Here is a 17,840-nt window from a genome sequence, read left to right as displayed (position 1 = left end):
TCATAGTACCGAACTACTGAAGATGGAAAAGAATGAAAACCAGAAATCCTAGCGTTGTCTCCGTCCTTTGGGAAGACAGTCTTGGATCCATGAGGTCAGTGATGTCAGGGACCCGTTTATATTAATAACCTGGTGGTGACCAGTGATAACAGCACCAAGAAAATCTAATGCCCAGAACTATCAGTAACAAGAAGGCATCTGGGGGGTCTGTTCTGAGAAGGACAGAAGTTCACCAGGGCCATCCATCCTCGTCACAGGAATAAGGAATTCTGGAATAAACCAGCTGAGAGATTATTACCTTCTTGCCTTCTTACCTTCTGTCCCAGGACAAAGGTCGATATTGACATTCCTCCTTCTTATCCACCTGACTTATCCACAGTCTCAAAGCTAGTGTCAGAGGCTGGATTTGAACCTGGGGAACTCAATATAATACAGAGACTGATTTGCTATTCTTGGGTCATTAGGCACTGGGGCAGCTAGGTACTACTGTAGATAAAGTGCCAGGCCTGGAGTCAAGAGGATCTGGATTCAAATTTAACCACAGATACTTCCTAGGTGTATGACTCTAAACAAGTCACTTAATCCTGATTACCCAGCTCTTACAGCATTTCTGTCTCAAGACGGAAGGTAAGGGTTTAAAAAAAAGCAAGCAAGCAAGCAAGGAAGTACCAATACAAACAGGACAGCTTTAAAAGCTACAAGTTGAACTTACAATAGACTTAAAAAAGAGAATTGTAGTTTCATGTATAATCTTCTTTTTCTGTTTTATTCTGTATATGGAAATGTTTGATTGGGTGTTTGTTAATTTCAAAAGAAAAACAAAATTTTAAAAAGAAAAAGAAAATCTCACGCTTCTAAACAATTCTCCCCTTTGGTCCTCCAGGTTCTTTCTGAAGAATTTTCCAAATCATCTTGAGGAAAGGAGGCATGTTACTCAAGGGGGACCTGTGCAGTTTCCCTGGGGTCTATGGAGCCCTCTAAGGGAACAGGTACCTCAAGACTCAGATAACTGAAATATCCTTAACATATATAATACATATAGCAAAGAGCTCATCCTTACAACATAACTCCACTCAGGGGCCAGAAGACGGAAGCCAATAAGGAACTGAAAGCAGTCTGTTAGACCTCAGGTTAAAATAGAGATGTGAAAGGTTGCAAGGAGGTCCAGCTCTTCTAAATATACTCCAGAAGAGATCTAAAAAGGGCATCAGACCAAAAAATGAACAAGAAATTCAGAGGAACATCAGAAGACTCCTTTACTTGGCCCAAGACTACACAAAAAGAAGCCACTGGCACTGGAAAAGGGCTCTTAACCAGGAAAACTAACATGGACTGTTGACTGACCTAAAGCATGCAGAAATGCCCTTGATTGGGGTATTTGAGAAGTGCTAGAAGACCATAATGCCTTGATTGGAAGCATCCTCCTGGGCTAGAGATTCAAGGTAACCTGCTTGGGGATGCCCATGTGAGAGGTGAGACTATCTCAGTACCCTGATGGGGTAGAACCTGAGGTGTGAGAAGATCTAGTTTTTCTAGAATCATTATTGATAACTAGAGAAAATTACAGTCCTTTTTCTATTCTACTATGTATCTAGAAATGTTAATTTTATTTTATATTAAGTTCAGAATGAAAAAACAAAAACAAACAAGGAAATCTTCCTCTTCAGTCAATAATCAAATAACATTTAATATTCACCTACTATATGCCAGGAATTGGGCTAAAAGAGAGGAATCTTTATTCTCTCTGTTATAGGGCACCTTCAACAATCAGGTGAACTCTATTGGGGGTGGGGGGCAACAGCTGGGTGGCTCAGTGGATTGAGAGCCAGGCCTAGAGACAGGAAGTCTTGGGTTCAAATCTGATCTCAGATAATTCCCAGCTGTGTGACCCTGGGTAAGTCACTTAGCCTCCATTGCCTAACCCTTACCACTCTTCTGCCTTGGAACCAATACACAGTAGTAATTCCAAGATGGAAGGTGAGGGCTCAAAAAAATTAATTATATTTTGGGTAAGTCACTTAACCCCCATTGCCTAACCCTTACCACTCTTCTGCCTTGGAACCAATACACAGTAGTAATTCCAAGATGGAAGATGAGGGCTCAAAAAAATTAATTATATTTTTAAAAAAGAAAGAAATCTGTGGGATTTTATTTTTTTTATTTTTTTAATTAATTTTTATTTTTAATTTTTATTAATTATTTTATTTTAATTTTTATTAATTTTAATTAATTTTTAAATCCTTATTTTCTGTCTTAGAATCAATATTCTGTTTTTAGAATAATGCTTTTAATATGATTTTTCACTTGTTTATTTGGGGTTTTGGTTTTATGTGAGTATTCTCTTACAAAAATGAACAACATGGAAACATGTTTTGTGTGATAATATACATATAACCCATATTGAATTGCTTGTCAGCTCTGAGGGGGCTGGGATGGTGGTGAAGAGAAAGGAGGGAAGGAGAAACTTTTGATCATATAACTTTGGAAAACTTATATGGAAAATTGTTATTCCATGTAATTAGTAAAAACAAATAAACAAATAATTTAAAACTAGAATAATGATTTTAAATGTATAAAATAGAATATATGATTATAAAGTGTGAGTGCAATTATCCCCTGTCCCCTTTTGTGATTATAATAGTATTAGCCTTCATGAATAGAACACAGATAATAGTTTGCTAAGAAAAATACAGTCTAAGGGTGCTACCAAATCTTGCTGACAAGCATTCTGACCTTAAGCCTGAAACCCCAAAATTTCAACCAAGCCCACCACACCCCACCCTGTTGCAAAGGTAGAGGGATGCTCTCGGGTGCAAATGTCAGTCCATCTAACTGCTGACTCCTAATTGTCAGCAGGAAAAAACATTAGATCCTAACCTTTACTGGAAAGGTTTGGGAAAGGTCAGTAATGATAAGAGAGACAAAGTTGCCACCCTTAGTGATTTTTTTTTTAACACTTTCTGGCTTAAACTGCACTCGTGTGATCTGTCCCTGTGAAAAATTCTGTATTCAGTCTGTCTTCTATGACAGGATTTCTGCGTAATCCTCAGATTTCTACGTTAAAAAAAAGGCAATCTCCTGAGGCTCGGGCGCTCTGGTCTCGATCCCGACCAGAGTCTGGCTTTATTGTGAGACTGGCCTCCTCTCAGTAAACCTGTCATCCAGCTTGGAGGCTGTAGTGGTGCGATAAATTTTTGCAACAAAAGGAAAATAATTATATTAAAATATAGTTGCTAAAAGTAAAAAAAAATATGTTCATAAACTTCTAGTCAAGAATTCCTGTTCTTTACAAACTGTCTTTAGCAAGCACTGAGCTGATCTCATTGGATCAGTGGAGGCTTCCTCTTGATCATGGTGGAAGGATGCCCCAAAATGCTAGAGTATTGGTTCAGGTAGACCTAGTCAAAATGAAATTCATTCGAGGGATCCTGAGTTCAAATTTGGCCTCAAACACTTCCTAGCTATGTGACCCTGGGCAAGTCACTTAACCTCAATCCACAAATCCTTACTGCTCTTCTATCCCAGAACCATTACTTAGTGTTCATTCTAAGACAGAAGGTAAGGAAAGTTAAGTGTGAAAGGCACTGGTTTTCTTAGTGGCTGACTATCAATGGCTCAAACTTTAGCCCCTTGAGCCAAGCAGGTCTTGAGGATATATTTTTTTCCTTTAAAGCAGGGGTCCCCAAACTTTTTTACACAGGGGGCCAGTTCACTGTCCCCCCAGACCGATGGAGGGCCGGACTATAAAAAAAACTATGAAGAAATCTGTATACGGCTATCTGGGATAGTGGAGGCTGCAGCGCTGGCTGGGATGGTCCGGTCACACCTTGCACAGACCCATCACCGCCACCACTATACCGGGCATCAGTCTACACAGTGCGGAATCCCCTCCCCCAGATCACCGCTCACCATGCTGACATCTTCCTTTGTGCAGCCACCGAATCCTTGTTCAATTACTCTCAAAACAAGGTGCCACACAAAGGATGATGTCACCGGAAGTAGTACTGTTACATGAGTGATGCCACACTTTGTGGCGCTGCCATATATAGTGATCCTCTCACTGACCATCAGTGAAAGAGGTGCCCCTTCTGGAAGTGCAGTGGGGGCCAAATAAATGGCCTCAGGGGGCCACATGTGGCCTGCGGGCCACAATTTGGGGACCCCTGCTTTAAAGTGTAAACATGTATGCTCTAACCCTTTCTTCTGCTACCTGGCTGCTACTTCTTCCTCCTTAGGGTTCTAGGATATCCTAAGGAGTTAAACTCTCTGTTGTGTAATTGGAAACCTTGTGCCTTTGAACTACATTTCCCAGGAGCCCAGTGACTTCCTGTTGTTATGCATAGACAGGAGATAAATTGGGTGGTATTATATATTAATTTTAATTTTTACATTGTCAAAACAGAGCCAGATCTTTAACCACAGGACTCTCCCAGTATCTTATTTTTATAACATCTAATTAAAAAAATGGGAACAAAAACAAAAAGGTGCTCAGAAGCCAGCAGTGGTTGGGAGGAGAGTTACAACAGGGAAGCCATCTTGAACCCTGGAAAATGGATGAGAACTTGGGGATGGGGATCGAATCAAGGAAAAGATGATTAAATAGGAAAAAGGGGAAATAAATGAATGAAGACATTACATCAATTAGAAGCACACAAAGAGAGGAAGGTGAATATTTAAGTAAGCCATGATGGTGGGAAGCAGGCCTTGATGAAGTAGTGGGTGTGCTCAATGCCTCTTGTGGAAAAAAAAAATAATGCATCAGTGGCCCGAGACCCTCACAGGGAGCCTAATCTACTGGGTGATTGTGACCAACTTTACCTGCAAGGGCCTCAAAGATAGCCAGAGGAGACCAGAACAGCTTTGGTATCTGTTTTGGAACCTCAAGATGATGGTCATGGATGAAAGAGAAAACTGAATCTAAAAAAGGGAAGGAAATCTTCCCAGAAATGGGGCCCCAAATTAATTTAGGCAGGCAAAATCTTCAGGAATGAGCTCATTCAAAGGATATGAAGTTAAAGAGAAAACATTTGGGTGTGGGGAGGTTAAAGTGACCAAACCCAAAGCGCCAGCCTCTTCAGCCCTATCACCAGCTCTAGCTCAACAGTCAAACCCTCCTTTTATTCCCTGGAGTGAGTTCATCCATGGTGGCAGCTAAGCACAAGCCCCAACCACTTTCCCTGCTATTTGTGGCTGCTCAGGAACCTACACCTACTAGGTCTCCTAAGGAAGAGAAACCAGCATAAAATCCAATTAAGCAAGCCTTTTTTGGCTTTTTTAATACATCCTGGACTTCTTTGGCAGTCTGTTGAAGCCTATGGATCTCTTCTTAGAACAATGTTTTTTTTTGTTTGTTTGTTTGTTTAAACCCTTACTTTCCATCTTAGAATCAATAATGTGTATTGGTTCTAAGACAAAAGAGTGGTAAGGGCTAGGCAATGGAGATTAAGTGATTTGCTCAGGGTCACACAGCCAGGAAGTGTCTGAGGTCAGATTTGAACCAGGACCTCCTGTTTTTAGATCTGATTCTCAATCCACTGAGCCATCTAGCTGCCTCAAAAATGTTTTGAATGTATAAAATAGAAGATGTAGAAGTACAAAGGAAACCAATGATACAGCTAACTATATATATATTTTAAGTTTGTGGACCACAGGGCTGTTAGGTAGCATAGTGGACAGGGTGCCAGGCCTGGGATCTGGATGTCCTGGGTTAAAATCTGGCCTTAGATACTTCCTAGCTGTGTGATCCTGGGCAAGTCTCTTAACCTCCATTGCCTATCCCTTATTGCTCTTCTGTTTTAGAATTGATACTAAGAGAAAAGGTAAGGTTTAAAAAAATAGTTTGTGTAACCAAAATTAGAAGGGAATCAACAAATTGGGAAGAAATGTTTATATCAAAAACCTTTGACAAAGGTCTCATTTCTCAAATTTATAAGGAACTAAGTCAATTGTACAAAAAAATCAAGCCATTCCCCACTTGAATAATGATTGAGGGATATGAATAGGCAATTTTCAGATAAAGAAATCAAAACACACATGAAAAAGTGCTCTAAATCTCTTATAATCAGAGAGATGAAAATCAAAACCTCACACCTAGCAGATTGGCTAACATGACAGCAAAGGAAAGTAATGAATGCTGGAGGGGATGTGGCAAAGTTGGACATTGATGCATTGCTGGTGGAGTTGTGAATTGATCCAATCATTCTGGAGGGCAATTTGGAACTATGCCCAACGGGCGATAAAAGACTGTCTGCCCTTTGATCCAGCCATACTACTGCTAGGTTTGTACCCCAAAGAGATCATAAGGAAAAATACACATACAAGAATATTCATAGCTGCGCTCTTTGTGGTGGCAAAAAACTGGAAAATGAGGGGATGCCCTTAATTGGGAAATGGCTATAGAATACTATTATGCTGAAAGGAATAATAAAGTGGAGGAAAACAGCTTGACTACAGGGGTGGAGGGGATATGATTGAGGAAAGACTCTAAATGAACAACCTAATGCAAAAACTAATAACATGGAAATGAGTTCGGATCGAGGACACATGTGATACCCAGAGGAATCACGCATCGCCAATGGGAGGGGGGTGGAGAGGAAAAGAAAATGATCTTTGTTTCTAATGAATAATGTTTGAAAATGACCAAATAAAATAATGTTTAAAAGGAAAAAAAATAAAAATAAAGTGGAGGAATTCCATGGGAAGTGGAACAACCTCCAGGAAGTAATGCAGAGTGAGAGGAGCAGAACCAGGAGAACATTGTACACAGAAAGTGAAACACTATGGAACAGTCCAATGTATGGACTTTGCTACTAGTAGCAATGCAACAAGCCAGGATATGAGAATGTTATTTATATTGAGAGAAAGAACTGTGGGAGTAGAAATGCAGAAGAAAAAACATATGATATCATTTATCACATGTATATATGGTGTCAATGTGGAATCTACAAGTTCCCAAACTTGTGGACCAGAAAGATTTAGTGATCCCCAGTTATTTAGCTGGGAGGTGGAAACCCCAGGTTTGACCTTGTCCCAAGAGAGTTCCTCCCTCAGGGAAAGTCCTACTTCACTGATTTCAGACCAACAATAGATTTTTAAGAGGTGAATTATCTCTTTTGTCCCAATGGTTTCTCCCCTTAGGCCAAAGTCCTTACCAAGGTGGCCCAGCCCTGGGCTGGGTCTCTTCCCTTTTGTGTTCATTGTAAAGCATCAGCCCTTTACTGTTATTCCTGTCTGGTACTCCTCATTTTCCTTTGTTACCATTGTAAAGTCAATCAACTGTCCCTCTCATCCTCAGCCCCCATGTTTCACAAAGAAAGATATTTAAGCTCCCCACTTTAATGGCTCCTTGGAATTGTCCAGTCTAGCACAGTTTTAGCCTTTCCCAGGGCTCCATGTCCAGAGTGGCCAGAGTTTAATCCTCGGACTCTGTTCAGTCATGCAGCTCTGTGTTGAGGCCTATTAGCACACTGAACCCCTTTCCCTTGATTAGAGGGTGATTTTTGATTATTTAATAGCTCTGTGTTTTTCCCAGTCAAACAATGGGGATGTGATTTGGGGTTTAAGCTTTTAAAGGATCTCTCTATAGCAAAAATGAATAATGTGGAGACAGGCATAAAATGATAACATTTGTACAACCCAGTGGAATTGCTTGTCAGCTCTGGGAGCGGGAAGGGAAAGAATGAATCCTGGAAACATTCTAAAAAAATAAATAAAAATTACAAGATAAAATAAATTTAAAGATAGTTTGGGGGCCTCTAGTTTAAGAACTCCTGCAGGAGAGGTATCTGTTAGCATCAGTCCAACATCGTATGATAAACTTACTGTCAGTCAGCTGGCATTACTGAATGCCTATGTCAACGTGGAATCTAGAGATCCCCAGTTTACTTAGTTTGAGGGTAGAAACCCCAGGTGGAGAGTTTCCCCCTGAGGGAAGGTCCCATTTCACCAGACAATAGACATCCACTTCAGTTTTGGCGCAGTAGGTAACACATCAGTCTCAGTTGAAGGTCCCGAGTTCGATCCTAGGAAGGAGGGTGTCATATACTGGGAAAGGCTTCTGGAGACAAAAAAGCTACTTGACTTGACTGTCTGTCCCCCACCTGAAGTGGATGTCTATTGTCTGCTGAAGTGGGACCTTCCCTCAGAGGGAAACCTATCCTGTGACAAGGTCAAAACCTGGGTTTCTACCCTCAAACTAAATAAACTGGGGATCTCTAGATTCCCACGTTGACACCTACTATGTGCCAGGCACGTTGACATCTACTATGTGCCAGGCACTGTGCGAAGGGTTGACAATACAAAGAAAGGCAAAACAACTCTTGTTCACAAGGATCTCCCAATCTAATGGGGGAAGACAATTAGCAAACAATCTTGTACAAACAAGGTACCCAAAGAATAATCTCAGATGGAAAGGCTGAGATCAAGGGAGGCTGGGAAAGAGTTCTTGGACACCAGAATCCAGCAAAGGAGCAACCTATTTTCTTGGAGTAGATGCAAAGTAGAGTGAACCCAAAGTCACAATTTGTGCCCTTTATGAAAGAAGGCTCTGGGAAGAGTTGGATGCTCTACCTTCCAGTCCTCCAATCAGAGAAGAGAGGAAACTAAGGGAGATGGTATCAGTCAAGGTTGGCAGGATTGGTGATAAGATTAGAGGTAATGAGTTTAATCTGGGAGGGGTATTCCCACACAGTTCTTTTGAGTCTTATATTCTATGAATTATATGTTAGTTTATTAAACAAAAATAGTGTCCTTTATTGAATACAAGTAAGATTGATTTGTTCTTCCACCTCTCAGAAAAGGAGAAGACTTAAAGGTAAACCAAAAGAAGTTCTAATCTGGCATCAAGAATAGCCAGGAAAAAAAAAAGGAAGTGAGATATTACAAAAGGGAAGTTAGGATAAAAAGAAAACAAAAGGAAACTAGAAGGCTCAGTGGAGTGAGAGCCAGGTCTAGAGATAGGGAGTCCTGGGTTCAAATTTGGCTTTAAACATTTCCTAGCTGTGTGACCCTGGGCAAGTCACTTAGCCCCCATTGCTCTTCTGCCTTGGAATCAATATACAGTATTGATCCTAAGATGGAAGGTAAGGATTAAAAGAAATTCACCTGAAAACATAATGATTTTGCTCTAGATATTGTGAGAATCTTTGCATTTCAGGTGTTTTTCTTACAAACAATGTTTGATTCTGCTACCCTCCTGCATTTTATGGGTAAGTTCCTTCCATTAGAGTTCAGGATCGTGGTTGTTAATTGTACATTTTCCCTACCATCATATCCTTGTATGTTTCTCTTTTTCTCTGCCCCTCTTGCAAAGAAGAAAGGGGTGGGAAAAAAAAGAAGAAAGGATCTGCATCAACAGTAATAGTCTATAATTGAAATAGTCTGACAGTTAGGTGGTAAAGTAGATAGAGCAGTGGGACTAAAGTCAGGAAGAACTGAGTTTAAATCCAGCCTCAGACACTTGCTAGTTGTATGACCTAGACAAGTCAATTAACCTGTTTCCTCAGTTTCTTAAAATATAAAATGGGGACACTTCCCAGCTGTGTGACCCTGGGCAAGTCACTTGACCCCCAATGCCTAGCCCTTACCACTCTTCTGCCTTGGAGCCAATACACAGTATTGACTCCAAGACGGAAGGTAAGGGTTTAAAAAAAAAAAAATATATATATATATATATATATATATATATATATATATATATATATATATATATATATATATATATATATATATATATATATATATAAAATGGGGATAATGGTACCTGCTTCAAAGGAAAGGGTGATTAGGTGGCACAGGTGAAGTAGATAGAGCAGTGGACCTGGAATCAGGAAGACTTGGCCTCAAATATTAACTAGCTATGAGACCCTGGGCAAGTCACTTAACCCTATTTGCCTTAGTTTCCTCATCTTTAAAATGAGTTGGAGAAGGAAATGCCAAACCATTCTAGTATCTTTGCAAGAAAACCTCAAATGGGATTACAAAGAGTTACATATAACTGAAATGACTCTACAGCCACAAAGCAGCAATCCTGAATTCAGACAACAATTAAAACAATTATTGTTAAAAGAGTAAAGCAAGGAAATGACATTATTCTTAGATACTATATAAAGTGAAATATCAATATTACACATGTATATATATATGTGCATATTTATACAGACATATATGTACTTAATGACATAACATCTACAAAACTAAAGGGAAAGTTAACTGAATTACAGAGAAATTATAGTAAAGAACTTCAATGTGCTCTTTTCAGATTTAGACAAACTTAAGAAAATAAGTGAAGGAACTTAATAGTAGAAAAGTTGCATTTGTTATATCTCTGGGCAATGGGAATTGAGTAACTTGCCTAGAGTAACCCAGCTACGAAGTGTCTGAGGCCAGGTTTGAATTTAGGACCTCTTATCTCCAGGCCTGACTCTCTATCCATTAAGCCACCCAGCTGCCCTGAGACTTACACTTCAGGAAAATCATTTTAATGGCTGAATGGAAGGTGAATTGGACTTAATGACAGAGTCTTAAAGCAGACAGACTCACCAGCAGGCAATTGCGTTAGTCCATGCATGAGATGATGAGACCTGCACAAGAGTGGTGGCAGAGTCAGAAGAAAGAATGGGACATACCTAAGAGATATTACAAAGGTGAAATAAACAGGCACTGGCAATAGAATGGGCATGGGGGGGGGCAGTAAAGGAAGATTAGGAATTCAGGATAACTCCTAGGTGGTGGGCTGAAGGATCTGAGTGGATGGTTCTTCTTCTATTGAATAGGGAAAATTGTACATATGAAGCCTAAGATGTCTGACACTGGACATTCAGTTTAAGATGTCTAAAAGATAATTGGAGATGTTGATTAGAAGTCAGCAGAGAGACTGGGGCAGGATAGATGTATTTAAGGATCATTAGCGTAGAGATGGTAATTAAGTCTATGGGAGCTAATGAAATCACCAAGTGAACTGGTATAGAGGGGGAGGAGAAGATGGACCAAGTAAGGGGGTGGGGGGCACACTTAGAGGATGTGATCTGTAGGTTGGTTCAGCAACAGAGAAAGAGCAGTCAGATACATAGGAGAACTAGGAGAAAACTTTGAACTCCCCCTGGCACAGGCCAGGTATGGCTCTACCGTAAATCCTGAACCCTAAAATTATCCTTACAGTCTGGCTAATCCATGAAGGGGATGACGAGGACCCCAAATTTCTGTGAAATCTCTTTCCTTTCTCTCTTTATTACTTCCTTAAGTCAGCTTTTAAGCAGTTTGAAACACAGCTGCAAGATCAGGTATAAAGAATAATTTTAGTGTCATGACCTAAACTATATTAATTATCTGGTCACCATGGATATCCCAAATATATTTAAAAAATACCCAAGTCAGCTGGAAATTTATGGTGATTTAATTGATATAGTGGAAAGAAATTAAGAAGAAGGAAGAAGGAAAGGGTGTAGGGTTTCTCCGGCCTGGCTTGTGCCAGGAGGAAGACCAGAGGCTCTAGGAAAGTAAAGTTTTGGAGAGTAAAGGAGGAAGGAATCAACCTGAACTCCAAGAGGGCTCAGCCAAGATTCCTGAACCTGAATTAGCTCAAGGGCAAACTCACCACCAAAACTCAGACAAATAACTGCCACCAAGCCAAGATGTTGGAATGCTTAGCACGCTGCCAGCCAGAGTCGCCTCTCTGGGGAAAGAGAGCGAAGAGTGGAAGTAATATGCCTTATATCAATGGTTTTACATCACTTTCCTGCATCTCATCTGTACCAATGATAGCTTAGCTTGACTTAGGACAGCCCAGGGATCTATCAGCTGTTTCTGTACATGTCTGTTGAAGGCCATCTACTTAGATACTTAATCCTTGAGTCTGGGTGCAGACATTCCTGAGCTTGTTAAACTAAGCAGGGTGGAGCAATGTAGAGTTCCCAAGACCTGATTCTGTTAGACCAAGAATCTCCATTGTTACAAATCAGGAAATAGCTAAATCAAATCTTCTAAAGTACGGTCTGAGTAGGGTGGAGTAGTTTTAAAATTCACAATCCCTCCTGATGATCATTCTGAGACTAGTTTCCCCATTGATCATTTAACATAATCATCTTGTAGTCCTAAAGCACTTTCAACTACAGATGTATACAATATTAAATTTCTAAGAGAAAATTACAATAGTTAGGGAGGAATAGAAAAGAGAGAAAGCAAAACCAATGTTTTGCTAGGCGCATTGACAAAAAGCCAAATTAGGGGCAGTCCCCTTTGGCATAAAAGTGTACATTTACAATAAATGTTCAATCAAACTTCAATTCAATCAACCACACCCAAAGTTCATTCTGGATCTTCTTGATGTAGTGTAGGTTTTCTGGCATCTATCTGCAATAGTTCATTCTCTGGATTTAGGAGTTATCAAGCTTCTTCCATGAAGATCTTTCTCGAACAAAAAATTTCAAAATCTTGAATTTTTCAAAAATACAATTCCCCCTGAAGTGGGTGTTAAAAAACAGCCTGTTCAGCTCAGGATGCAATGGTTGAGTTATGTGGGTGTATGAGTCAATTATTAAAAGAATTGAAAAAACCCCCAAAACAAAAAATATGAAGGAAAAAAATGTAAGAAAGTTAAACTTTTGGGAGAAAGAAAAAAAAATTCAAAATCAGAATCAAAATACCAAAATCTATGTATATAAAATGTTGAGTAAGCAAGAATAAATTCATAATAGGCCCTTGTACAGGTCCAATTTAAAATAATTTCTATCCTACACAGGTGAGTATAAAATTTTCTTTTTTTTCCTCTTTTCTCCTTAATTTGAATTGAACACAGCCTTTTTTTTTTAACCTAAAAGAGGCAGGACTGGGGAAGCTGTTTACGTATGAATCTCCTTTCCCTTAGGGAACAAACAAACCAATTAGGCAACCCTCACCCTTCACTGACAATACTGCCTAGATTACTCTTAATTAGCACTGAGAGGAACCTGGAGAAAGTTTTGGCCTTGTCCTGCTCCCCACGTGTCTTGTGAGGCTGCTAGGAAAATAACTACTATATATATATATATATATATATATATATATATATATATATATATATATATATATATATATATATATATATATATAAATGAATACTGCATTCTCTGACATTTATATGGCGGTCGAAGAATTAGGGACATTAAAGATTTCAGAATACCTCCAATTTCTTATGTTATTAGGTCATTTCATTTTTATACTCCTAAATACTGTGATAAGAAATACTAACTTGAAAAAATTTGAAGCTGAAATGCAGAAAAACACACAAAAATCTGAAGCTAAAATGCAGGGAACCATGTAAAAATCTGAAGCTAAAATACAGGAAATTATGCAAAAATCTGAAGCTAAAATACAGAAAAACTTACAAAAATCTGAAACTAAAATATAGGAAAACATTAAAAAAATTGAAGCTAAAATACAGGAGAACATGCAAACCCAGTTGAATAATTTAAAATGCTTCTTTCAGGATCAAATGGCAAATGTTGACCCCACCAAAAACAGGTCTGAGCCTGACAAATCTGTTTCTGAACCTCTAAATGAGGAAATTCCCTCCCCTGAAATGGAGATGGAAAACGCCTTTCCTATAGCTCAGCTAACAGACTTGTTCTCTCATGGTCTGCAAATCTTGGCTGAACTTAATTCCCAAGACCCTTCTCCTGAAACCCAAACTTCTGAAATCCCAGTTTCTCCTGTTCCTTCTCCCACCCAAAAACCAATTCCAGCCCCAAGAAAAATCTCGTCCTTCTAAAGAAACTCAATCTAGTCAAACTGACCCACAGGTACCAAATTCAATTATAGGCCTCGCAGCCGGGATGTGGTGACTAAGGCACAATTTACTGCTTACTTCCCAAGAAATAAATGAATTCACATGAAATGTTCCCACATATGAACAAGATCCCTTTCTGGTAATGAAAAAGATGACAAACATATTTTTTCAGTATAATCCATCTTACAAAGACATTGAAAACTTGCTCCAGTCTTTTTTTAACTGAACGTGAGAAAAATAAAGTAATTTCTCATGTCAATAAAACCCAGGGGCACAATGCAGCACATTGGCCATCTCAGGATCCTGAATGGGACTATAACAACTGTAAAGATTAAAATTTAGGAAATACTGGGGAGACTGAGGCAGGTAGAAATTAGTTTCTCTCTGCAAGGAGTATTATATTTTTTAGAGGTTTATTGAAGATTAAGGATTAAAGAAAATACAGGATAAGAAACACGTGTCCAGGCCATAGAGTGGCCTAGACACAACCTCACCTACATTATGAAAAAAAGCCACGCCTGCCCCAAAATGGAAGTCCAAGAGCCACGAGAGAGCCCTCAAAAGCCTTTGAATCAGCTTAAATACCTTCTTGATCTCGGCCCAGGTGAGATTAAAAGGCATTTTGGGGAAGTGGAGCAAAGGCTCATGGGGATTGTAGTCCTGTATTTGAGTCTTTTTTTTTAAATAATATTTTATTTGATCATTTCCAAGCATTATTCATTAAAGACAAAGATCATTTTCTTTTCCTCCCCCCTCCCCCCATAGCCGACGCATGATTCCACTGGGTGTCACATGTGTTCTTGATTCGAATCCATTTCTATGTTGTCAATATTTGCATTAGAGTTTCGTTTAGAGTCTCTCCTCTGTCATGTCCCCTCAACCGCTGTAGTCAGGCAGTTGCTTTTCCTCGGTGTTTCCACTCCCATAGTTTATCCTTTGCTTATGCATAGTGTTTTTTCTCCTAGATCCCTACAGATTGTTCTGGGCCATTACCCCACCACCAATGGAGAAGTCCATTACATTCGATTATACCACAGTGTATTAGTCTCTATGTACAATGTTCTCCTGGTTCTGCTCCTTTCGCTCTGCATCACTTCCTGGAGGTTGTTCCATTCTCCATGGAATTCCTCCACTTTATTATTCCTTTTAGCACAATAGTATTCCATCACCAACATATACCACAATTTGCTCAGCCATTCCCCAATTGATGGGCATCCCCTCGTTTTCCAGTTTTTGGCCACCACAAAGAGCACAGCTATGAATATTTTTGTACAAGTCTTTTTGTCCATTGTCTCTTTGGGGTACAGACCCAGCAGTGCTATGGCTGGATCAAAGGGTAGACATTCTTTTGTTGCCCTTTGGGCATAGTTCCAAATTGCCCTCCAGAATGGTTGGATCAATTCACAACTCCACCAGCAATGAATTAATGTCCCTACTTTTCCACATCCCCTCTAGCATTCATTACTTTCCTTTGCTATCATGCTAGCCAGTCTGCTTGGTGTGAAGTGATACCTCAGAGTTGTTTTGATTTGCATCTCTCTGATTATAAGAGATTTAGAACACTTCTTCATGTGCTTCGAGTCTATTTTTTACACAACTCTGAGGATTATTCATAACTATACCATTGTAGGGAAGCCATCTTATGACTATGAGACTTATGACTATGAGAGAGTGTAAAGACAATACAGATAAGTGGACAGAATTTGAAAGAATTAAGCAAAATGAGGACGAGACACCCTCCAGATTCATGGACAGAATAATTGAGTTTGGGAGTTGATACCTCGATTTTGACTTTTCTAAAGAAAATTGCATAAGACAAATTAGAAGGCACTTTGTCAATAACTCTTGCAAAGTGATTAGGGATTATTTTAGAATACATTGCCCAAGATGACCTCAGATGGACCTTTAAGAATTGTGGGAAATGGCTCTATATGTTTCAAAGGGAAACAAAGAAAAGGAGAAAGAGAATAATGATCTCATGGAGGAAATTGGGAAACAATTGACATATTTAAAAGATAAGATTGCTAAACTGGAAAGAGGGCATGATACTTAACCAATGGCACTTACCCCTCTCCAGGTGTAGGAGCCTCCTGCAGTCCCTACACAATTTGCTTTTGGGTGGTGACCTGAGAAGGAGAATGGAGACTAAAGGAAAATGGATGAATAGATAATAGAGATAGAGGGAGAAACACAGGAATAAAGACTCAGAGACAACAAGTTAAAACACGTGGGGTGAGGTGATCTCTGGTAATACTTCTTATGAGCAAGAGAGCAAGAGGAGTAATGAGAAGTATGAGAGGGCAACAGCGTTGTGAGAAACAAGAGGGCATGAGGAGCAATAGAGGCTAGAGTGGCAAGAGTATTCAGAGCAGTCAGAAGATCAAGAGGGAGACTCACTCATGTTCCCCAACTTTTATTGGAGATTTTAGGAATGTAAAGTGGGAGGTGATTAGTGAATACCTAACATGACATAGGTTTTAACATTGGTTGAATTGACAATTATGAAATCAAGGAGGAGGAGATTAATCCAACATGCGCTTTGGAAAGGAACGTGGTCTGACAAGGCATGAGCTAGGACACTGTGGCTGGTAATGCTCTGCTCAGGAATTCTCTTTGTAAAAGTTAAATTAGTTTCTAGTAATAAAAAGTATTATATTTTATGATGTTTATTAAAGATTATTAGAAATCAAGGATGCAAAATAATAAACCACGTGTCTAGGCTGATTAAACCATTCACAGCCTATTTACTACATGTTGCAATCTCCAAGTACAGGAAGAGAGAGCCATGTGTGAGCATAGAAGAGGAAGAAGAGGCTCTTGGGAGGCAGAGAGTCCATTAAATACTAAATTGTGATCTTGCCCAGGTGGAGACTCAGGTGAGATTATAGGGAATTCTGGGAAGTACCAAGGACTTCTGGGGATTGAAGTTCAGGGTTCAAATCTCCATTTTACATCTTGTCCTTTGGACTGCAGATTTGTCCATACAATGATCAATAAGTAACCTGACCATGAGCGGGTAAATGAATATATAAGATACAATATCAATACATCCAATATGCTAATATGCCTGGTATGCTACATATCCCCCTTTGTGTTTAAAAATTAAAACAAGAGTATATGATGTTAAAAAAGAAATTATAAACGAAATCAAAGACAACAATAAAAATAGTAATGAGTATAGCAAAAATAGCAAATCAAAAAATGAATTCCAAATCAAATAGCAAAATTAAATTTAAAAATTATGTAAGACCAATAATAAAAATAAAAATGATCTTAACTTATTAATCATCCTGCAAAAATGAGAAAAAATGAATTTTATATCAACTAGCAAAATCAAAGGTAAAAAGTTTATGAAAGACCAATAATAATTAAAAAATTATAATAAAATTATCTTAACTCCCTAGTGATCCTGATTTAATATGATATCAGTCCTACAGAATATAGGACATGTGCATTAATATAACATCTTACCCATGTACAGCCAGGACTATCAGAAGTTGCCAGACCTTTGGAATTAAAGAAAGGGACTATATCTCAAGATGAAAGGGTATTCTTTCCTTTCCTTTGTCCTGATCATGCATAGTCTTTGGGATATATAAGCCAAGATGCCTGCCACATAGATATTTGGTTGGAACTTTGGTACCAGGCCGACCTGTGAATGAGGGTGTCAAAACACCACGTCCTTTTACCTCCAACCTTTGTCACCAATGTTTATCCATCTTGTATGGATTGCATATCTCTCTATGGCTTAGGTCATCTGGCAAAGTGTAAGGTATCCATCATAATCCCTTCTTATGCAATCAGTCACAATAACTCATAATAGTCCCAGGAAGTTTAACAAATGCTGGCACATGCCTACAGCCTCAAGCTTTTGGGTATGTACAAAAATAAAGTCTCAGATTTATTGTTAATTCATAGTTCAGGATCAGAGTATTAATATTGTTTGGAATATGTTCCAAATTTCCATAAAAGAATATCTAGCAAAATGACTAATAAAAAGTATTCAGAAAAAGAAAATAAAAGAAACATATAGCAAAAAAATGTCTAATTGAAAATAAGAATAGAATAATAATATTGT

The sequence above is a fragment of the Monodelphis domestica genome, chromosome 5 (genome assembly GCF_027887165.1).
Source record: "Monodelphis domestica isolate mMonDom1 chromosome 5, mMonDom1.pri, whole genome shotgun sequence".
NCBI lineage: Eukaryota > Metazoa > Chordata > Mammalia > Didelphimorphia > Didelphidae > Monodelphis > Monodelphis domestica.
Note: the sequence above shows the minus strand (reverse complement) of the source record.